The sequence below is a fragment of the Gopherus evgoodei genome, chromosome 1 (assembly GCF_007399415.2).
Source record: "Gopherus evgoodei ecotype Sinaloan lineage chromosome 1, rGopEvg1_v1.p, whole genome shotgun sequence".
Taxonomy (NCBI): Eukaryota; Metazoa; Chordata; order Testudines; family Testudinidae; genus Gopherus; species Gopherus evgoodei.
In genome coordinates this window covers 54064321-54088524 of record NC_044322.1, presented here as the reverse complement: position 1 = coordinate 54088524, position 24204 = coordinate 54064321, and the positions used below count along the sequence as shown (strand labels likewise).

At 47.7% G+C, this 24204-nt stretch overlaps 2 long non-coding RNA genes across 4 annotated transcripts in view; both read right to left on the bottom strand.

Annotated features, from left to right (window-relative positions):
• Positions 1–274: 274 nt before the first annotated feature.
• Positions 275–24204, bottom strand: part of LOC115652506 — a 91535-nt gene continuing 67605 nt past the window's right edge. For 2 of the 3 annotated variants that reach the window (XR_004000665.1, XR_004000666.1), the window contains 2 exons: positions 18134–18228; positions 275–447 (listed from right to left, as the gene is read on the bottom strand). This is a non-coding gene — a long non-coding RNA (uncharacterized LOC115652506). The remainder of the gene's footprint in view (positions 448–18133; positions 18229–24204) is intronic. The other variant, XR_004000663.1, reaches the window with a different exon arrangement.
• On the bottom strand, positions 12906–15726 carry LOC115652532. The gene is made up of 2 exons (XR_004000677.1): positions 15686–15726; positions 12906–14783 (listed from the first exon to the last, which is right to left on the bottom strand). It is a non-coding gene; the product is annotated as an uncharacterized LOC115652532 (long non-coding RNA).

Genomic DNA, 24204 nt, shown 5'->3' with positions numbered 1-24204 from the left:
TGTATTCACAACCTATACACTATTGTAATAATCTTTGTATAAAATATGGCTTGTGAGGTATCATTTAAAAACTAATAACTCACTGGTCAATAATATAATGGTGAAATGTATGTAGCAACATTATATTTAAAGTAATTAATTCATCCATATGAGGTTATCAACACAGTTTCAAAACCCTGCCTGATAAAGGTGTTAAGCAGGTCTATCCTAAACAAAGGAATGTGTGTTTACCTCAATTTACATACAAGTAGTAAACAGGATCTTCAAGACAATAGGGGAAGGAGATGGTAGGAAACAGAATAATTTGCATTTCAGCAAACACAAGTGGGGGAAGAAAGAGCATACAGCTCCCTTCATCACTAGAATCCATGTTGCCATCTTCACTGCTTCAATAAACTTTACTGTAAGGGTAACCTTCAGAAGAATCCACTTCAAAGGCTCACTGGTCTATAAAAGAAAGTGACAGAAGCCTCAAATTATCTCTTTGACCTAAGAAGACAAAGGCACTAGCCTGGGCAGTGGGTGAACTGCCAGTTGAGAGAAGCTAGCCCCCTGCTGGTCCTGCCCGAGGACCTACCCCCTTCCATTGCTGGAGCCCTCCAATCCCACGGCCGCCAGCCCCTCCTGCCTCAGCCCTGGAGCACTGGGCAGGTGGGCCAGTGGCACATGGGCCCTCTGGCCTCTGAGCAGGCAGCTGGCATTCCGCGCCCTGGCCCTCAAGGGCAGGGTGTGCGTGTATGCAGCACGTTGCCCCTTGAGCACAGAGTGGGCAGGCAGCTCATAGCCCCCCTGGTCCTCAAGCACAGGGCAGTTAGGCAGTGTGTGGCCCCCAAGTGCAGGGTGGGCAAGTGGGCAGCCACCTGAGCACACAGTGGGTGGATAGCGTGTGGCCTCCTGGCTCCCAAATGTAGGGCATGCGGGCGATGCACCACTCCCCAAGCACAGGATGGGTGTGCGCCGCCCCCCCCCCCCAGCCCCTGAGTGCAGGGTGGAGGGGTGGCAGGTGGCCCTCCCAAGCCCTTGAATGCAGAGCGGATGGGCGGTAAACAGCCCTCCTGACCCCTGAGCGTAGGACGGTCAGGCGCTCCCCCCAGTACCCTGGAGCCGCCCAAGCACAGGGCAGGAAGCCCCCCAGTGCTCCCAACCAGGGCTGCTCCAGCTTTTTTGCCACCCCAAGCACTCCTGATCAGCAGCACTTTCGCAGCAGCTCAATCGTGCTGCTTCATTCTTCTGCTACAATTCAGCAGCAGGTCCTTCACTCCCTCTCTTCCTCTTTGGAGGCACTTCAGCGGCAGCTCAAAGAGGAAGAGAGGGACTGAGGGACCTGCCGCCGAAGACCCGGACATGCCACCCTTTTCCATTGGCCACCCCAAGCACCTGCTTCCTTCGCTGGTGCCTGGAGCCAGCCCTGCTCCCAAACCCCTGCAATGATGGGTGGGCAGCCCCAGTGCCAACCCACCCTCAGTCCTGGGTGGCATGGCCCCAGCACTCGGGGGCCCCCAGAGCTGGGCAGTCCAAGCCACCCCAAGTCCCAGCCACCCTCGCCCTAGCCACAGCCTGCTTCCCTGAAGAGTAGTAGTCTACCTGGCCTGGGACAAAGGGCAAGCAGGAGGGGGCTTCGGGAAGGAGTGTGGGCAGGGCCACGCCAGGCTGTTTGGGGAGGCGGAGAGGCACAGCCTTCCTCAACCTATGTGACACATTGTCCATGGGCACCAGCACCTTTGGGCCTCTGGGAGAGATCATAAGTAAGGCTATGTTTTAGTCATGGGTATTTTTAGTAAAAGTCATGGACAGGTCATGCGCAGTAAACAAAAATTCATGGCCCGTGACCTATCCATGACTTGTATTATATACTCCTAACTAAAACTTGGGCCAGCAGGCTGTGAATGCTCTGAGGGGATGGTCGAGGGGCACTGCAGGTGCTGGGCGGGGGCATAGCCCGGCACTCCTGCTGGTGCTGGTCGGGGAAGTGGGTGGTGGTACATGGCCTGGGATCCCCACTGGTGCTGGGGAGCGGCAGGTCTGGGCTGTGGCGTGCAGTCTGGGACCTCCTCTGGTGCTGCTGGTTGGGGGGAGGGTTGGTAGGGCTGGCAGGCTCCCTACTGGGCTCCATGCAGCTCCCCAGAAGTGGCCGGCATGTTCCTGCAGCTCCTAGGGGGAGGGAAGGCCAGGGAAGCTCCACGAGCTGCCCTTGCCATGAGCTCCAGCTGCACAGCTCCCATTGGCTAGGAACTGCAGGGGCGGTGCCTCCAGGCAGCAGCAGCACGCAGATATCCCTGGACCCTCTGCCTATGAGCTGCAGGAACATTCCATCTGTTTCTGAGGAGCGCCTCCCCCTCAGGTAAGCACCGCACTGCACCACACCCCAACCTCCAGCCATCTTTCACACCCAAACTTTCCCAGCAGCAGCCAATGCAACTGGCCCAGGTGTTACTGCCTACTTCCCCTTGAATGGTCACTTGTAATGTGTTAATTCCTTATGCTCAACAATCTGTCCTACCTTGGATTTAGCTGTGACACTCTGAGGGATCCTTTCCCAAACCTGGACCAGAGCTTTGTGTAAGCTCAAAATATTGTCTCTTTCACCAACAGAACTTGGTCCAATAATATATATTACCTCACTCACCTTGTATGTCTAAATAAAAAGATTCTATCTGAGTGTGTGTTAGGCTGATATTGTTCAATTTAAGCTGGCCCAATAATGCTTGAAGTTTACCCCAGTACGACTAACCTAATCAGATGTTTCATTTCATATACCTTTGATGGTGTTATTCTTCTGGAGACAGTTGTACAGTACTTGGAAGATGTAATCACAATCTTCACTTTGTATTGTATGAAAATTTATCTTGTTTTTTATATTACTGAAAGTTTCTGATACTTTTTTTTAGAAGTCCAGAAACTTCCTGTTTATTACAATAGAAAGTTAGAAATATGGAAAAAAGAAATTAAAGATTCCTGTCCCTACTGAAATGCCACCACCAAAACAAGCTCAGCCCCTCCCCTCAAAACCAAGAACTTTTAAGAGGCTCTGAAGTGTTCTTTATATGTATGTCACCAATGGCTAGAAACCCTTTAGCAGAATAAAAGATTAAGGATATAAACTTGTTCCTTATCTTCCAGAAGGATTTAAGTGAGGAAGAAATGTCACATTTAATGAAACTATATACACATTCCATTTAAGCTGTCAACAGGGCTACCAATACAGTAGACCCTCACAGTTATGAACAACAGGGTTACAAACTGACCGGTCAACCACACACCTCATTTGGAACCAGAAGTACACAATCAGGCAGCAAAGACAAAAAAAGGCTCTGAAAAAAAATTACTGTACAGTGTTAAATGTAAACTGCTAAAAATATAAAGGGAAAGTTTAAAAAAACAACTTGACAAGGTAAGAAAACTGTTTCTGTGCTTGTTTCAGTTAAATTAAGATGGTTAAAAGCAAAATTTTCCTTCTGCATAGTAAAGTTTTAAAGCTGTATTGTCAATGTTCAGTTGTAAAGTTTTGAAAGAACAATATTTTGTTACAAACATTTCAGAGTTACAAACCTCTATTCTCGAAATGTTTGTAAAAGACGGTTACTCACCTTTGTAACTGTTGTTCTTCGAGATGTGTTGCTCATATCCATTCCAGTTAGGTGTACGCGCCGTGCGTGCACATTCGTCGGAAAACTTTTACCCTAGCAACTCAGTGGGCCGGCAGGTCGCCCCCTAGAGTGGCGCCACCATGGCGCTCCATATATACTCCTGCCGGCCCACCCGCTCCTCAGTTCCTTCTTGCCGGCTACTCCGACAGTGGGGAAGGAGGGCGGGTGCGGAATGGATATGAGCAACACATCTCGAAGAACAACAGTTACAAAGGTGAGTAACCGTCTTTTCTTCTTCGAGTGATTGCTCATATCCATTCCAGTTAGGTGAATCCCAAGCCTTACAAAGGCGGTGGGGTCGGAGTGAAATGTGGCAGAATAAAACTGCCGAGCCAGAGGCTACAGCCTCTCTTGACTGCTGAACCAGGGCATACTGCGAAGCAAAGGTAAGGACCGAGGACCAATGGAGCTTCGCGACAGGTCTCGTGGGTAGAAACACGAGCCAGCAAGGCGGCAGATGAAGCCTGAGCCCTGGTAGAATGCACGGTGATGTGGCTTGGGGAAATATGAGCCAAATCATAACAAGTGGGGATGTCCGCCATCACCCAAGATGAGATCCTCTGAGAGGAAAAACAAGCAAGCCCTCCCTTTGGCCCGCTACCGGGGCAGAGCTGGGGCACCTTAGGAAATGATTCTGTCAGCACAATATAATGCGAGCACTCCACAGATGTCCAAGGAGTGCAACGGTTATGCCCATTGCGTTGAGCTGTGGGTAACATGAAAGGCCAAAACACCTTAGGGAGGAAAGCCGGGTGCGGTCATAACTGCACCTTGTCTTTGTGGAACCTTCGTAAGAGCTCTGATCTCAGAGACCCGTCTGGCCAAGACTAGGTTGAGGTCCCAGGGCGGGGCTGGGCGGCGCACCCGAGGGTGCAAGCGCTCCAAGCCCTTGAGGGACCTCGAACCCATAGAGCGTGGGACACTGAACGTCCATCTTAGCCTGCTGGAAGGTAGGGATGGCCACTGAGAGTATCCTCAGCGATGATACCGCCAGATCCTGCCGCTGAAGGCCAGAGGCAGGCCAAATAGAGGGGATCGAGACCTCAGCAGGAGCAAGATCGAGCGTACTGCAGCTGTAAAGGAAACGCTTCCACCTGGCTCGGTACGTTGACCAGATGGAAGGCTGCCTGTCACCCCGACTCAGGTACGCAGGAGCCACCGTGAGGCGAAGAGGCTGCAGGTCCGAGTGACGAAGCCTGTCATTGCCCTGAGTGATGAGGTCTGGGCTGACAGGCCGAGCAACGTGGTATGTCAGTGCTGCCTGGACCACTCTGGAGTGATCATGATGATGCACGCTCTGCCCCTGCGGAGTTTGAGCAGGACGTAACGAACCAGCGGGAACAGTGGGGAGGCATAATGCAGATGGCCGTTCCACGGCATCAGGAATGCGTCCAAGATCGATTCCGAGGAGAGACCTTGGAAGGAGCAGAACACCTGGCATTTCCTGCTCTCGCGGTGAGCGAACAGGTCTGTGTGAGGAACTATCTCCACTTCCGGAAGGCGGGACGCCTCACATGGGGCAGAGTGATCACTCGTAAGACAGGAAAAACCTGCTGAGTCAAAGAGTTAAGACGTTCCGAACGCCTGGGAGAAAGGACGTCGCCAGCTCCATCGAGTGGGCCATGCAAAAGACCCGGAATTGGATGGCCTCCTGACAAAAAAGGGGGAAGGACTATGTCCCCCCTGAATACTTATGAAGCACCTGGCCATTGTGTCGGCTGTAAACACCGAGATACAACGGCCTCGCAGCTGCCGCTGGGACCCCTGGCATGCCAGGCGGACTACTCTCATTTTTGGGGCATTAATGAGGAATGCCAGCTCCCTAGAAGACCGAAGGCCTTAAGCTCGGAGGTGACCATGAGCACTCGAGCAGAGAGATGATGCGTCCGCCGTCAGGGGCAGTGAGGGCTGGGGCGGATGAAACCGCATCCCTGTCCACACCAAGGAGGGAGTTAGCCACCACTCTAGGGAGCCTAAGGCGTTCGAGGGAACGGTGACTACCATGACCACTGGCTCCCTGTCCAAGCGGTACGCCGAGGTGGGCCAGACTTGGAGAGGACGGAGGCGGAGCTTGGCGTGTTTGGTTACAAACTTGCGGGCAACCATGGACCCAGGAGACTGAGACAAGAACGAGCTGAGGTCGTTGGGAAGCCTTCAGACCTCAGATGATTGTTGCCATCGCCTAAAACCGCAGTTGTGATAAGCAGGCTCCGGCTAGGTAGGAGACCAAGAGAGCCCCTAGGAAGCCCAACCTCTGCGTGGGAACCAGAGTGGATTGCTCTATAGTAATCATCAGGCCTTGATCTGTGAATAAGACCGTGACGATGCCCACGGGCTGAGTGGTTTGTGTCTCAGAGTCTCCTCGGATAAGCGAATCGTCCCAATACGGAAAAACGCATATCCGACATCAGCGAAGGTAGGCGGCGACTATGGCCGTAAACCGGGAGTATTCACCGCTGGCTATAAAGCGGAGGCATCTCCCGTGCGGAGGGAAAATGGCATTGCGAAAGTACGCGTCCTTCCTATCCAGGGCGGCATAGTAGCCCCCAGGAGGCAAGGATGGAATAATGGTTCCCAGGGATACCATGCAGAACTTCAACCTTATCCCAAACCGGTTGAGTCCATGCAGGACCAGGGAGGTCTGAGACCTGTGTTCGAGTGGGGGACTAGGGCATAACGGAAGTAAAACCCCTAGCCCCTTTCGTCCGCTGAAGGGGGACAGGGCTGGAGCAATTTAAAGGTGGTACCTATGCTCCATCGTGCGCAGGACCCAGCGATCTAAAAGTAACTGGGGCCATGCCAGGAGAAAGCGGGATCAGGATCCCGTCCTGCGACTGGTACACCGCCCTCCGGCGAACCTTGGAAGGTCCGTCTTTGGTCCCAGTGGTAATTGCGAGGGACCTTGACTTTGGCTTTTTAGGGGGCCTGACGTTTGTCTGCGACCACCTTGGCCTGGCCGTTTTCCAGAGTTCTGCCTCTGGCTAGGCACAGAGTATGGCGGCTGGGGCCATAAAGGCCTGCGTTTGGTCGCTGGCGTATACATGCTGAGACGCATTAGGACCCTATTGTCCAGCAGGCTTCGCAGTCTGGGGCTGTCTCTGCCGCGAAGATGCCTTTACCAACAAAGGGTAAATTCTTTCCCCCGTCCTCCAAGACGGCAGCGAACTCCAGGTGGGAGGTTCGAGGGAGAAACTCCTCCACCCAGGTGCTATAATTATCGCAGCTAAGCAAGGCTTGTTGCTTTGCTACCCAGAGGTGCAGGGCCCCTGCAGAGTACACCTTGCATTCGCCAAGGCTCTTTCTGCTTCGGGGCTGGCGCCCGCTGGCCATCATATCAGGATCGTGGTCCTGAGCATAAAATCTGCGCATATGGGCTGACCCGGATGCGTGTCCGGACGGCCATGGAGGTACTAAAAGAAGGCACGGGCCGAGTCTCTGACTCACTCGGACCTTGCCCAACTCGGCACCGGGGACCGGCATCGGGAGGCGTATCGGTACCTGGAACGAGATCCAGACCCGCAACCAGAACGGTGTCGGGAGGTCGACCGAGATCTCGAGGCTCGGAGAAGAGCTACAGGAGTCAAGGTACCTGCCCCGGTGCCAGATGTCGGAACGGTGCCGATAGCGGGTCGGCGAACGGGATACCGACCGGTGCAGCGAGTGTGACCAGTACCGAGGAAAACAGCACCGGGACTGCCAGTGGTGTCCGGCGTGCCGACAGGACTTGGAGTGTCTGCGGGACCGTGATCATGAACGGTGCCGCTCTGCTGTACTGACAGGGGACAGTCCCTTGAAGAGACTGTATTACCCGTACCGGCGGTGCCCGGGTCAGGCAGCACTGACTCTGTCATGGCACTGAGAGCCCTCGCCGTTGGTAACATCTCCGGCGTGCAGGGAACAGCAGGCTCAACCACAGTGCGTACTGGGGAGCTGTCAGGCACCGGATTCGACGGCCCTCGTGGGGCCGGGATCCACGGTACCGAGGTCATCAGAGCTTCGGTAGGAGCCGGTGCCGGGCGAACCGAGTTAGATAAGCTGTCTGGCTGCGGTGCCGTCAGCACTGAAGCAGCGGGAGTAATACGCTCAACCACGGCGCGTGCCGGGGAGCCGTCGGGCACCGGATTCGATAGCCCTTGTGGGACTGGAATCGACGGTGCCGATGTTGTCGGTGCCTCAGAGGCTTCGGTTGGCATGGAAGCAGCCGGAGCAGGAGCTCAACCACGGCGCGTGCCGGGGAGCCGTCAGGCACCGGATTCTACGGCCCTTGCGGGACCGGGATCGACGGTGCCGACGTCATCGGTGCCGCAGCAGGTGTCGGTGCCGGGCGATCCGACTTAGACTAGCCCTCTGGCCGCGGTGCCGTTGGCACGGAAGCAGCTGGAGCATTAGCTCGACCACGGCGCGTGCCGGGGAGCCGTCAGGCACCGGATACTACGGCCCTCGCGGGACCGGGATCGACGGTGCCGACGTCATCGGTGCCGCAGCAGGTGCTGGTGCCGGGCGATCCGACGTAGACGAGCTCTCTGGCTGCGGTGCCGTTGGCACGGAAGCAGCAGGAGCAATACGCTCAACCACGGCGCGTGCCGGGGAGCCGTCAGGCACCGGATTCTACGGCCCTTGTGGGACCGGGATCGACGGTGCCGACGCCATCGGTGCCGCAGCAGGTGTCGGTGCCGGGCGATCCGACGTAGACGAGCCCTCTGGCTGCGGTGCCGCTGGCACGGAAGCAGCAGGAGCAATACGCTCAACCACGGCACGTGCCGGGGAGCCGTCAGGCACCGGATTCTACGGCCCTTGTGGGACCGGGATCGACGGTGCCGACGCCATCGGTGCCGCAGCAGGTGTCGGTGCCGGGCGATCCGACGTAGACGAGCCCTCTGGCTGCGGTGCCGCTGGCACGGAAGCAGCAGGAGCAATACGCTCAACCACGGCGCGTGCTGGGGAGCCGTCAGGCACCGGATTCTACGGCCCTTGTGGGACCGGGATCGACGGTGACGACGTCATCGGTGCCGTAGCAGGTGTCGGCGCCGGGCGATCCGACTTAGACGAGCTCTCTGGCTGCGGTGCCGCTGGCACGGAAGCAGCAGGAGCAATACGCTCAACCACGGCGCGTGCCGGGGAGCCGTCAGGCACCGGATTCTACGGCCCTCGTGGGACCAGGATCGACGGTGCCGACGTCGTCGGTGCCGGGCGAGCCATCTTAGACGAGCTGTCTAGCTGTGGTGCAGCTGGCACAGAAGCAGCAGGAGCAGTAAGCTCTACCACGGCGCGAGCCGGGGAGCTGCCAGGCACCGGATTCCATGGTCCTGGGGGACTGGAATCGAGGGAGCCGAAGTCATCGGTGCCTCTGCAGGTGACGGTGCCGGATAACGCAACTTAGGCGAGCTCTCTGGCTGCGATGCAGGTGGCACGGAAGTAGCGGGAGCAGGGGGCTCAACCACGGCGCGTGCCGGGGAGCCGCCAGGCACCAGCAGGAATCGTAGACTCTCTCGACCTCGGAAGAAGGGAGCGGTGCCGAGTCGACATCGGTGCCGGCGACGGTCGGTGCCGAAAGGCCTTGGTGGTACCGGCGGGGTCCGGTGCCGAGGAGGCGCTTCTGCCCGCCGCTTGAACATCGCTCGGCGCCCAAGGTGGAGGGATAAGTGAAAGTCCCGCACCTTTTTGTTCTCGGCTTAAAAGCCTTGCAAATGGGGCACTTATCTGTCAAGTGTGATTCCCTGAGGCACTTCAAATAGGGGTCATGTAGATCTCTCTTCGGCCGCGGCTTCTGGCAAGCCGGGCCCCTTTTAAAACCCGGTGAGCCATGCATGGCTCCGGCACTGGGCTCATGGAAGGGGCTACTTCCTGAACCCCGCTAACTAAACTAACCATGTTAGCAAAGAAAACACGTATAACCATACAAATATATATATAAAAGTGTTATAACTGCATAATTATATACGAGAAAACGAGTAGCTAGGGAAGTGGAGGTCGGCTAAGCCGCGCTCCACTGTTCCAACGACCGACACGGGCGGTAAGAAGGAACTGAGGAGCGGGTGGGCCGGCAGGAGTATATATGGAGCGCCATGGTGGCGCCACTCTAGGGGGCGACCTGCCGGCCCACTGAGTTGCTAGGGTAAAAGTTTTCCGACGAATGTGCACGCGCGGCGCGTACACCTAACTGGAATGGATATGAGCAATCACTCGAAGAAGAACTCTGAGGTTCTATTGTACTACCAATTTCACTTTTTTCAGAGTTTATAAAATAATTCTCCAAAGTGTATATTAAGAGAGGGAGTCAATATTATAAACATTTCTCATTGATTTTTACTAATATAAAGCTATCAGAATTCAAAATTACCTAATAAATGTTGATATTTTGTATAACTACCCAATAAACTTCCAACTGAAAAACTAGTAGACAGAGAAATCTTTCCCCCTCCCTTCAAAATAGTGGTAACAATGGCACCTATGCTCCAATGTCCCCCCACCCCCCCGCCATAGTTCATTCTTGTTTCTAATTATAGGCCAAATGTTTCCTTTAGATACACATAAAGAACCCCACTGCAACTTGGAGAGGAGGGATTTGGCCTTAAGTATGCTGGTAGATTTCAAACCTTTCTGCAAAGGATCTTTGTTTTAGCTCCATTTCAGATATTGCCATCAATGATCTGCTGTGACTCCTATGTAGCTAGAAGATAAAGGTGGTGACATCAAAGAACGTGAGAGGAGTCAAGACACTTTAAGTCTCCTCCAACAGGTGGAAATGGATGAATATAGGAAAACACTACAGGAATGCAGGGGCAAGATTAGAAAGGCAAAGGCACAAAATGAGCTCCAACTAGCTACAGGAATAAAGGGAAACAAGAAGACTTTTTATCAATACATTAGAAGCAAGAGGAAGACCAAAGACAGGGTAGGCCCACTGCTCAGTGAGGCGGGAGAAACAGTAACAGGAAACTTGGAAATGGCAGAGATGCTTAATGACTTCTTTGTTTCAGTCTTCATTGAGAAGTCTGAAGGAATGTCTAGTATAGTGAATGCTAATGGGAAGAGGGTAGGTTAGAAGATAAAATAAGAACAAGTTAAAAATCACTTAGAAAAGTTAGATGCCTGCAAGTCATCAGGGCCTGATGAAATGCATCCTAGAATACTCTAGGAGCTAACAGAGGAGGTGTCTGAGCCTCTAGCTATTATCTTTGGAAAATCATGGGAGACGAGAGAGATTCCAGAAGACTAGGAAAGGGCAAATATAGTGCCCATCTATAAAAAAGGAAATAAAAACAACCCAGGAAACTACAGACCAGTTAGTTTAACTTCTGTACCAGGGAAGATAATGGAGCAAGTAATTAAGGAAATCATCTGCAAAACACTTGGAAGGTGGTAAGGTGATAGGGAATAGCCAGCATGGATTTGTAAAGAACAAATCATGTCGAACACATCTGATAGCTTGTTTTGATAGGATAATGAGTCTTGTGGATAAGGGAGAAGCAGTGGATGTGGTATATCTGGACTTTAGTAATGCATTTGATACGGTCTCACATGATATTCTTATCAATAAACTATGCAAATACAACTTAGATGGAGCTACTATAAGGTGGGTGCATAACTGGCTGGATAACCGTACTCAGGGCTTGTCTACATCAGAAAGTTGCAGCGCTGGTGAGGGAGTTACAGCGCTGCAACTTAGGAGGTGTACACATCTGCAGGGCACCACCAGCGCTGCAACTCCCCGTTTGCAGCGCTGGCCGTACTCCCGTTTTGTCTCGGGTGTAGAGGATCCAGCGCTGGTGATCCAGCACTGGTAATCAAGTATAGACACTTACCAGCGCTTTTCTTGACCTCCGTGGAATAAGCAGGTATCCCAGCATACCTGAGGAAGCCTCTGGTAATCAAGCTGGTCTCCTTTCCCGGTTTGCTCTCGCGTTCCCCGAACCCCCCTTGAAGCCGCCCAACAGCGCTGCAGTGTGGCCACATCTAACACCACTTGCAGCGCTGGTTGCTGTAAGTGTGGCCACTCTGCAGCGCTGGCCCTATACAGCTGTACTAATACAGCTGTAACAACCAGCGCTGCAAAATTTTAGATGTAGACATGGCCTCAGAGAGTAGTTATTAATGGTTCCCAAGTCTGCTGGAAATGTATAACAAGTGAGGTTCCGCAGGGGTCTGTTTTGGGACCGGCTCAGTTCAATATCTTCATCGACAACTCAGATATTGGCATAGAAAGTACGCTTATTAAGTTTGCAGATTATACCAAACTGGGAGGGATTGCAACTGCTTTGGAGGATAGGGTCATAATTCAAAATGATCTAGTCAAATTGGAGAAATGGTCTGAGGTAAACAGGATGAAGTTTAACAAAGACAAATGCAAAGTGCTCCACTTAGGAAGGAACAGTCAGTTTCACACATACAGAATGGGAAGAGACTGTCAAGGAAGGAGTATGGCAGAAAAGGATCTAGGGGTTATAGTGGACCATAAGCTAAATATGAGTCAACAGTGTGATGCTGTTGCAAAAAAAGCAAACGTGATTCTGGGATGCATTAACAGGTGTGTTGTGAGCAAGACACGAGAAGTCATTCTTCCGCTCTACTCTGCGCTGGTTAGGCCTCAACTGGAGTACTGTGTCCAGTTCTGGGCACCGCATTTCAAGAAAGATGTGGAGAAATTGGAGAGGGTCCAGAGAAGAGCAACAAGAATGATTAAAGGCCTTGAGAACATGACCTATGAAGGAAGGCTGAAAGAATTGGGTTTGTTTAGTTTGGAAAAGAGAAGACTGAGAGGCGACATGATAGCAGTTTTCAGGTATCTAAAAGGGTGTCATAAGGAGGAGGGAGAAAACTTGTTCACCTTAGCTTCTAAGGATAGAAGCAGCAGCAATGGGCTTAAACTGCAGCAAGGGAAGTTTAGGTTGGACATTAGGAAAAAGTTCCTAACTGTCAGGGTAGTTAAACACAATAAATTGCCTAGGGAGGTTGTGGAATTTCCATCTCTGGAGATATTTAAGAGTAGGTTATATAAATGTCTATCCGGGATGGTCTAGACTCTAGACAGTATTTGGTCCTGCCATGAGGGCAGAGGATTGGACTTGATGACCTCTTGAGGTCCCTTCCAGTCCTAGAATCTATGAATCAGATGGAGAGACTTCATCATTTCCTTATTTTGGAGGATACTCAGCATGTAGAGCAAATCAAGGGAGAAGTTTAAACATTTTCAGGGTCATCTACTATAAATATCAGGTATGAAAATATTCTTGCCTAGTAAAAATCTGAAATACAGAATACTAAGAATTTTTTTTTATTTAAAGAACCAAAACAAAAACACATTTAACAGAGGTTTTGTGATTTTATTTTTGAACCCCAAACTATCTGGCAATGAGGAAAGTATTGTAAAAACTCAAATATATAGTGCAGCCATTATAAGGGAGTATAAAAAGAGGAAACACTTGGTTCCCAACAGTCTGCTACACCCTGACCACATGTATGGAATTAATCTTGCACTTTTGAAAACATTGTTACAATAATGTTATACATAAGAAATAAATAGTAACATTTCAGTTTATCTTGCCCATTCCATTTGTCATGTTCTACAAACAAAACTGCATTACAGTATGAAGAACACCTGCCACACAGTGTTAAACTTTTTACAACATAAAGTCAATGTTCATGTTTCAAATTCTCTTTGGTATATTGTTTTACAATATATTTAACTAATTTATGCAAAACACATATTACAAAGTTTTATTTGATAACTACATAATAAAGAACGAGTAACTAGCAACATAGGATATATGCTGGAGTGTGGGACAGGACCAAAAGACCCATTCAATTGTTGTGTGGGGGTTTTGATCAGCATTTTCACTGCGGACTCCTCAAATTAGCAAACAGCTAATCAAGTTAATGCAGGGTCTTTCCTATACCTCTAAGTCAGGTAACTGCCATGCTGTGTTCCACACCCAGGAGATGAATCACACAGGGAGCGAGGGCATGTCTACACTGGCAGTGCACAGTAAACTGGGATGTAAATATACAGCACACTAGCCTGCCACACAATAACTGGCCTCCATGCAATAAAAGTTCCATGGTGTGCTGCAGAACTCCTGCTACACACAGCTCCCATCTCTGTGTTCAGGTGGTGGTGTCACCCTTGGTTTTCCAGAGGATAGTCCTGGCTGGTGCCATCAGAATTGATCTGAGACACTGGGTGGACCCTGTGGTGCTCGGCCAGTGCATGAGGCTGCCCAGCCTGCATCTCCAATGTTGTGTGCTCTGGGAAGTGAGGGCAGCCTTGGCTCCTGATTCTGACTTTCCTTGAGTGGGTCCTGCATGAGTGTGCTTTGTGTCCACCCCCTCATCTCTGGCCCTCCAGAACTCATTATTGGGCCCCTGCTCTACGAGCCCCGCCCCTGGCTGCCTCCAACATGCCACCTAGGTCTGCCTCCAAGCTGTGCCCAGAGAATATCTGTAAGCATTCATTCTTCATACCATTCACTTCCTCACCCTTGTGTCCCATCCAACACCAAGTGGAGGAACCTATTGCCACCAGTGGAGGTTGAGGAACCCTGGTTGGCCTGTCTGTACTCTACTGTAATTCCATGGCCCACCAGAAATGTTAACTGGCAGTTCCTACGTGGAGCTGTAAGGACAGGCATGTACTGGCATGGTTCACAAACTCTTCTGATACATGTTCCTTCTACAGCAACCCTTGAGATCTATGTAGAGTGCAGCAGGTTGCAGCCCCTCTTGTGGATCATCCAGAACCTCCTCCTGAGGTTCTGGCTGCCCCTTCCCCCCCCCCACCTCCTGCTTTATGTACACTTCATCCATGGCCCCACAAAGTAATGGGACCTCCTTGTCAACATCCTCTGGACACTGGCCAAGATAGCCATCTATCACTCCAAGAGGAGGAAGCTGGATGAGGGGGGGTACTCTGCAATTGTGGGGCCTTTTTATTGTCCCTTGTCTGCTCACATCTCCAGGCGGAGTTCCTCTGGGCAGTGTCTACTGTTTCCTTGGATGCCTTTGAAAAGTGGTGGGTGCTTTCTGGGATTCTCTGCTCTGTTTCCATAGATTTTCAATCTTTAATCTCACTCCTGTTCCTCTTTTCTCCTTTGTTGTTCCCAGCAATCAACTGTAGCCTGGACTTAGTGGTTCCTTCCCCTATAATTGCGGTGGGGGAAGGGAAAGAGCTTTAGTTATGGGCAAACCTAGCTCTGTCTGTTTAGTACTACAAATATTACACACCTCTCAACTTCTGCAATAAATGAGCATAGGCACAATTAACACTGCCATCTTCCAATTTTTGAGTGCTTGACTAACTTTAATTATGTTCTTTTAACATAGGAAATTACACATGGAACATTAGGTTTTTTAACAAAATAGAAATTCCTTCAGGTGACATCATATGGATGCCCAGGCAGGGCATCAGCAGAGTTGGAAACTTTAGTTTCAATGCAAAGATCCTCCGCCACTTGAGCTAATGGAGTAACTGACAGCACTAGTACTTTGTCATCATCTATGTGGACCCGCACAAGGAGTGGATGGGCTACTTCGCAAGTAGGTTACACAGATATTTGCTTACAGCAGAGAACTGATCAGATTTCAAGAGTCTTGGGTTCCATTCCAGGCTCTGGAGGGGAATGTTTTCTAGTAGGCACAGACTCTTCTGCCATCCCCACAGTCTGCCTCCTTCTGCCCATCTCCTCCAATCTGTCCCTGTCTTGGATCTTCTTTACTACATGCTGTCCCAGTTCGAACTCCACAGGCTCATTGTTCTTTGAGATCAGCAAATCCTAGTCTGGGGTGGGCAAACTTTTTGGCCCAAGGGCCACATCTGGGTGGGGAATTTGCATGCAGGGCCATGAATGTAGGGCTGGGGCAGGTGGTTGGAGTGTGGGAGGGGTGGAGTATGCAGGAAGGGGCTCGGCAAGGGGTTGGGATGCAGGAGGGGTGTGGGGTGTACGAGGGGGCTCAGGGCAGAGCTGCAGGAGCAGTTTGGTGTGCAGTGGGGGTTGGGGTGCAGGAGGGGTTCAGGGTACAGGCTCTGGGCCAGTGCTGCTTACCTGGAGTGTCTCCAGGGTGGCAGTGGCGCACACCAGGGCCAGGGCAAGCTCCCTGCCTGCCCTGGCACCACGCTGCTCCTGGAAGCAGCCAGTACCATGTCCCTGCAGCCCCTGTGGGAGGGGAAGGCAGTGGGCTCCGTGCTCCAGCAGACTCCGTATCCAGCCCGTGGGCCATAGTTTGCCCACCCCATCCTAGTCTCACCTTTTCAAAATCCCTCCTCCCCTCCTCATTCCTCCCCCTAGCTCCTGGCCCACCCAATCCCAGCTGCTATGTCTCAGTCCCTCCACTATTTCTCTCCCTTGTCCCAGTCTGTTACCCACACCCCCATGTTCCCATCTACTCCCCCTGTAGGGTAGGCTCTCGTCGCTTCTGCATCTGAATCAGGCAGCTTCTTCCTCCAACTTGCCTCGGCCCAGCAAGGGGGTTTTCTTTGAAAGCACAAGAGTGACAGGCTCCCTACACTCATTTCAGCTGCCCGAGAGCTAAACTTTCACAGAAAGCCCTGCTCACCTATGGGCCAGAGCATTTCCAGTGGACACAAAATCTTTGGGGAAGTTAGCAGCTAAAATCTAAGAAGTTTACTTAAGCATGTGCAAAGTACAGTTTTTCACAGACTTATAACTTGGCCAGATATGTGTGGATTTTTCAAAAAGACACATCCCTGACACAAAGACCATTGCACATTCAAATTTGGAGTCCTTGCTCCAAAGCACAGGGCCCTAGAGATTTTTTCAAGGAACAGGTTGCCAGCATTTTTTTTTTAAACATAGGCCAAACAATGTATTTTTCCCTATTGTTCTCTGACACAGTTGGGAGGGAAAAATAAAATCCACATGTGGCAGAGACCCTGAGTGGAAAATTGCAACCCAAATGGTTAAAGTTTGGCAAAGTTATAAGCAACTGATTATAAAGGGAAGTGTCAGTGACATTTCTATTACAGAGCCTATGATTATGCAGAGGATGAAGACTAGGGTAAAAAACACTGCAAACTGGCAGGTGTTTTTCATAATTTCTTGGTTCAGCAGAAAGAGAATGGTGTGTGCAGTTTGTTTCCATCCAATTGGGTATTGGTCTCCTTAGATTCCCATCCAGATTCAGCTCACTAGTACAATCTCTTTAAATTCTCGAGTTTCGATGTCAAAGCTATGCAAATGCACTTAGAGAAGCTGCCACATGCAATACCTGTGACCAGCTTTATGGGTTCACATCAGCTCTCATAATGGTCCTCCAGCAGAGGCCAGAAATATTAAGACACTGGGCTTACAAGATCAACCATCTTGACAGCCTGGGCTGCAGTATATTCGCTATATCTGTGACTTGCAGAAAGGAGAGTTTCAAGAAGACAAGCCTCCTGCTAGAGAATGACCTTCTTAGGCACGGATTCATATAAAAGTTAAAAGTTGACTCTGACTGTTGGAATGCATGTGTAAAGTCTCCTATGGTAAATGTCACAGCATACTGCTGATAGAAGAAGCCCCAGTAGGAAAACTGTCTAGTTCTAAATCAGGTACCTAACATACACCAGACAGTGAGCCTCACTTTGGCAAAATGTCCTCAGATAGGACACAAGACAGACACCTCCACACTCAAAGGTTTGGTTAGAGTGAATTTTTTTGAGTTAGCAGCAAAGAATCCTGTGGCACCTTACAGACTAACAGATGTTTTGGAGCATGAGCTTTCGTGGGTGAATACCCACTTCGTCAGATGCTGACGAAGTGGGTATTCACCCACAAAAGCTCATGCTCCAAAACATCTGTTAGTCTGTAAGGTGCCACAGGATTCTTTGCTGCTTTTACAGATCCAGACTAACACGGCTACCCCTCTGATACTTTTTAAAGTTAGTTTCAAATGGGGTTACACCAATTATCTAACCATTTCTTTTATTCCTGTAAACTTGATATACTAACTACTTACGTTGAAGTGTTTAATAGGCAACCCATATTGAGCATTTCCTGATAGTGAAAGATAATTCCCGAAGACTGTCCAGTGTCACCTAAACCGAAAATTTCAGCCACAGGTGAACAGCACTGTAGTAAGGTCCACCAGTGCAAGCCCATACTATAGACAAGCAAAGTTGTGATTTGTACCAGTACAGCAGACCCTACTTTGAAATTGTACACGGTGAAAAAAAGTTGTAGATGGGCAAAGCTGTTAAGCTATATTAGAGATTTGCATCTGTTCAGCCACACTGGTGGCTGGCCACTGAGGCCTGAATTGGGGCAAGTCTCCAGTGGAGAGGAGAGAAGTTAAAATGTAAGCCAGTATGGTTTGAGGACAAGTATGATTTATAATGGTATAATGTAATAGGGCTAATACAATTAGATCTAGCAAGTGATACTGAGTCATGATAGTGAAGAAAGGATCATAAAGGAAACACTTTCAGATCTTGACTGTATCTAAAATTAGTGACACATTTACATAACCAATGAAGTCTACATTTGACTCACCACACAGTTAGAAGCTGTATGTAAGAAAAGGAAAGAAACCCATATAATTTCCATCCTTACTGTGGCAGATTCAGTTGTCTCAATGCAATACTCCTCTGAAGAAGAAAGATTTTAGTAGATGATGAGAACCTTAGTTATCTTGCAATCAACAGTAGAGAATATACTTTAAAAGTATTTTCATATTTACAGCTACTATAAATGTGAGAAATAATATCAGAATAATTAATATTTCACTGCCACTTTTGTTCAAAAGAGTTTCTGAGGTCATTCTAGCTGTAGCTGATGAACTTGCAGAACAATTGACAAAATATATTTTAAATTTGTAATGGTATAGGAAGTGCTGTGCAAATAAAACAATTCTAATCTCATTAGCTTTATTAAATTAGTTTAAATTTCTTCATGATTTAAGTTTGTATAATAATCGTGGACTAAATGTTTATGAAGAAGGCTGTAGTTTGAGACAGTTCCTATAATAAATTAAGTGTTCAAGGAAATGTTCTAGATTTTACTGCCAGATTCTATGTGGTTCTAAAAACCTGTACTGGACTGATCAAAATATAGAACAAAAACAATATGATTTATTAACTTTTTTTTTTAAACAACATGAATTAACACACTCAAGAGGTAAGTCGGATGACATCAACATACTTCCTTAGGATCATTTGCAGAGAATGGCCAACTTTACTTCAGCAGCACAGTTAATACTGGAGATATTTACAGAGTTAACGCCAATATTTACGTGCTGCTAATGTACTGCTGACATCAGGATCAAGTTAATTGATAAGTGACATTTCTCTTCAGGAGGATGAAATCCTTGTATTTTTGAGGCAGCACAATATGGCCTGCACCTTTTCAATACCCACAAACCATTATGTGCTGCTACGTTAGCCCAAGGTGTTTACGAAACGTCAAAGGAATGAAAGCATAAGTTGTAAGTCAAACCCCACATTTTCTTGTTTAACTTTAACATTAATTTTACAGTATTGACATTCGCTATTTTAATACATTACAAATCCTTCATTAACATCTACTTTTAGTAGTGGACCAATATTCCACATACAATTAAAGTCAGCTTTAGACTTTGTTCCTGTCAAATTAGCACACAGTAACTTTCTAGTCCAAATTTCAGATCCTTATCAAACTAATTAAATGCTGTGAATAGTTCTCCTCTGATTAGAAGTTAAGTTTGATGTCTCTAATGTGCAAACTTCAGTTCATCTTGACATTAAAAGAAAATTTTAAAAATTCCTGAAACATGTTTCTTCTTTCCCCTGAATGGAAATCTTTTTGATATTGCTATAATTTCAATGTCACTTTTAACAATACCAGAAGTAAAAATCTAGGTTAAGTACAACTGTCAGTTTCAAGAGGTGAGCAAGAAACTGTAGGTCATATCTCAAAACGGATAGCAGCTTACCATTTACAAGAGATACTCTTGGGCACAGGGAGAGGTGGTAGTTTAAGCACCCCAATACCTTTAGGAAAAACCCACAAGTTAATAGGAGTGCTGGCTCTCACTCACACCTACTCTACACTAGACAAGGTGTAGAAAAAACTCTCCTATTCTAGAGTCTCTGGACACTGCTTAGACTGGCAAAAGTATTTTCACTGGTATATTAATACCAGTTTCCCAAATGAAATAAGCTATACTGGCAATAGCACATGTTATGTCTATACTAGGGCTTTTGCTTGTATAGAAGTGTCAAATACCACACATTCCTAATTGATGTTACTATACTAGTGAAAGTTTCTGATGTAGACCTGGCCTTTAGTAGTTTGAGATGGAATGGTCCATGACTTCAAATTGAGCGCTGGGAGGAAAAAGCAAGAACACAATGTCTCACATGGAACAGAATCACTGGCAAAGGAGACATAGTGAGACAAATTTTTCGATTTTTTTTTTTTGAACAGAAAATATTTGTGTGCATGTCATTCTCCCTTACCCTTGCCTCCTAGAAGCATCAGGGCAGGTCTACAGTAGAAAGCTTTGCTGGTATAGCTATGTTAGTTAGGAGTGTGATTTTTCTTTTTTTTAGCCAACGTGGCTATACTGGTAAAAGCTCTAGTATAGGCACACATCTATATAAAAGTACTTATACTGATCAGGAAACTGGCACAAGCTATAACTGCATCTTACTAGGAAGGTTTTGCCAGTTTACGTAGTATAAACCAGCAAAGCACTCCTAATGGTAGATAGTGACAGGCCTTAGAATCAGTTTCCATTATTTTCTGGTGTTTAAGAATGGTGTCTTAAAACTTGTCACCCTGACAAAGACCAATGGTGCATCCACTCAGTTATCCTGTTACAGCGACTAATACTGGATTATACAGGAGATCTGACTACATATATAGTCTCTCTCTGAAAATAAAACCAAAATGCACCTAACTACAATACCGTGCCATGGCAGTAAATTTCTACTGGAAGAGACTGGGCTAATCGTACACTGAGGAAGGGAAGGGAAGGGAAATAGAAAGCCTTCACCCCAGGAGTTACAGTGTTGATGCAGATCAGGGAACAGACCACTCACAAAATAAATTTACTTAAACCTACCTGGCCAAAGGTGGCAAAGGGGTTCTCCACTAAACCAAATAAACTCATGCCCATTGGCGACCAATTTATTTAAAAGATCAAAAGAAACATGCAAAATAGCTAAATACTGCCAACATTTAATTCCTTTGAAAACACATTTCTTATTAATGATCACATACTGGCCAAATTCAACTTAATTGCCTTGTTCTTAGACTTTTGAATGTTTTTACTATGTTAGATATTTACTCAACTCTAAAGTCACACTACACTCTTCATAACAAAGTCTTGGCAGAACCTTTCTATATGACGTTTTCTAAAAGCAATTTTTAGGCTGAGAACTGGTAAGTTAAAAATCTTTTCAACATAGGGTGACATCATCAACTGTGAAGTGACAGGAAGCTTCCATTTTTCTACTTACGATGTTTCCTTGGAATTTTTTTTTGGGTGGGGAGAGTTGAGGTAGAAGAGTGCATCACACTCTGCAAGAACCACCGAGAGGCTTAGGCCCCAGAATCTTCAAGTCTCTGAAATCTGCTGGAAGTCAGGGATATCCACACAAAGGCCCATAACTCTGCCAACCCCATCCTTTGGAAGTAGGACTAATAAAATCATGTTGCCAGAGATGCCCTTGAAGCCACTCATTTAAAGAGGTGGTTTGTTTTCCAATTTAGGGGGGGCAAGCCAGTGGAAGTTAAACTGTTGGGGTATGTCCATTCTAGAAATGCTACAGCACTGCAGCTGTGCCACTGTAATAAGTCCAACTCTCCCAGAAGCAACAGCTAGGTCAAGGGAAGAACTCTTCTCTGTGTGAGCTTGAAAGGTTGTCTCTCTCACCAACAGAAGTGGTCCAATAAAAGATATTACCTCATTCACTTTGTCAATTTAAAACCAGACACAAAGATTAAATACAGTAAATAATTACTTTAACATCCCTTCTGAACTGTTCTACAATGTTCACATTGTGACTTTTCTTAATACTTGTAGTTAAATAAAAATCAATCAAGTTTGTTAGGGCCAAAATTCAACACACACTCTACCTCTTTTTCAGTTCACAGAAAGGAGTAGGAGGAATCTAAGCAAATGCACTTTATTCTCTTCCAAGGAAGAACCACAGATTGAACTTTTAGATTTTTTTTCCAGAGGAGATGAACGTGAAGGATCCGATCCATATTAATGTAAAAAGCCCTTAGGGCTACAATTTAAGTCTGGTATGAGATGGGAACAACATCCTGCTCTGGGTCAAATTCATTGTACAAAAATTCAAGAATGCATAGTAGAGAAGACTTGTTTGATACTTTCACCTACAGTAATTGATATGTTCCAAATCCTGTGGTTTCTCTTTAGAAGCTAGTAACATAGCTAGTACTTTGCTGGACATCCACAAGCCTTTTAGTATATTCTTATATGTGGACCAGACACTAAAGAGAGCAGGGTTGGGAGTAAGCCTCTAATTTACTTCACATCTGAAAACCATAGCTGCCTAAGTCAAACTGCAGATTCTGGAGGTTTGTTTGCCAATCCCACCCACCAAATGTCAGGTAGTATACACCAGATCAAATGATATCAAGAAAACATCCAGAGTATTGGCTTTTTTGTCCAGACAAAGATTGCAAGCTTGGGCATAGTCCTTGGAAGTAGTTTATTACTCAAAGTATTATTTGCGGAGGTTCCTTCTACCGATGTGCAATGACTGTGTTCTGTCAATATGCCTTTGCACTCCCTATCCCTGATATGCAAAACCCTGAGTAGAGGCTTTTTATCCCAAAGAAAAACTCATAGCTTGTGTAACACCCTGCTTTGTAGGCCCTGTGGTACTAAATGCATACACCACAGCACTGTCTGGAAGCTGGGAAGTAAGATAACCAAGATTAATCAGACTGCCCTTCTAATTTGCTTAGTTCTTGGGCATTTCCACTGATTTGCAAGCACTCCATCTAGTCAGATTGGTATGTTGTCTGAATCAAGTCAAAATCTTGCAGCAAGTAATCTTTCAGGGTATGCTACTTTTTCAACCACTATATTAGATACAAGCTTATACTGTATGGAAGCATAAGCTTCTTCAAGTTGTCATTCTGTAGTATACTGCTGCACAGGTCTGATATACAATTGGGTGAAAAGTAAAAAACTGGACCTTAGCACAGAACAATGAACCCCAGCAAACTTGGTCCTCACTGCTGGGTGTGTCTTCCAAGGATTCTAGAATTAGAGAAAATGCCATGAAGTGAGAACCATAAAGCACAAAAGGACTAGTTGGCCTCTTGTTAACTCCCAGTTCCTGGAACAATGTTTTTACCCTACGTCTTTCTCTTTGTGTGTCCTGAAAGAAGGTAGTCTTTATGCGCCAGCCATCCAGAACAGAAATAATGTGCTATCTTTTCTTCTATGACCTGATGTCACTACTGTCACAATTTTCATAAGCATTCAGGAGGCCAAAAGGCTTGAAAGGAAATCATTATTTGTATCTAAAGGATCACTGATCCAATGCACAGACAAGGAAGCCTGCTAGTCAAAAGCAGAGGAACCCCTAATATTTGCTGGTCACTTTGACATAACATTACTGCATTATTACAGTACCCTTAATTTGACACTTAGACAGAAGTTTCAGATATTCCATGGGAGACAGACTCTTAATCCATTTTGGATTTCTGTAATCCATTCAATGCTGGCTGTGGAGATCCAGAAATAACCCTATCTGAACTACTTCTGATTCCAGACCCTTTTATTTTGCAGTTGAATGTGTGTGGGAAAGATTACTTTCTAAAATGTATATATATGACCATTTGTTCATGAAACAGCCATAAGCTCAGTTCTCAGAACAGTTACCTATTACTCCTGTATTCTGAGTCAGACAGTATTGATTGCTATTGTAATTAGTGAAGGTCACTTTTGAAGCTAGAGTCATCTGGGCAAAAAGTCCACAATTTTCTTAGTAGATTTACCAAATTAAAGGAACTTCATCACTCCTTTTACTCTGCAGAGCACAAGAATGCTAAGTGTATCTTGTTGCTCTGGATTAGGCTCAATATTCAGTACTATAAGTGAAATCTCCAACAATTAATCTGAATATCAAAAAAATTAAGCAGAGGAAGTATGATCTAATAGCTAAAGCACAGGACTAGATGTCAGGAGGATCCAAGTTCTACTCCCAGCTCTACCAAACATTGTCTAGTACAGGGGTTGGCAACCTATGGCATGTGTGCCAAAGGTGGCACGCGATCCGATTTTTGATGGTACATGGGGCGGGCTGAGCCACTCACCCTGCCACTGCTCTGGGTTCCCACTGCTGGCCCCTTCCCAGCCGGGGTCCCACCATTGGTCCCATTCAGCCCCTGCTTCTGGCCTGAGTGAAGAAACCCCAGGCTGGCAGCAGGCTGAGACCCCAGCTGGCAGGAGCCAGTGGCCAAAACCCCAGAGCAGGGTGGGCTGAACCACTCAGCCCACCGCCGCTCTGGGGTTCCCGCTGCTGGCCCCTTGCCAGCTGGGGTCCCGCCACCGGTACCACTCAGCGCCCACTGCTGGCCTGGGGGAAGGAACCCCAGGC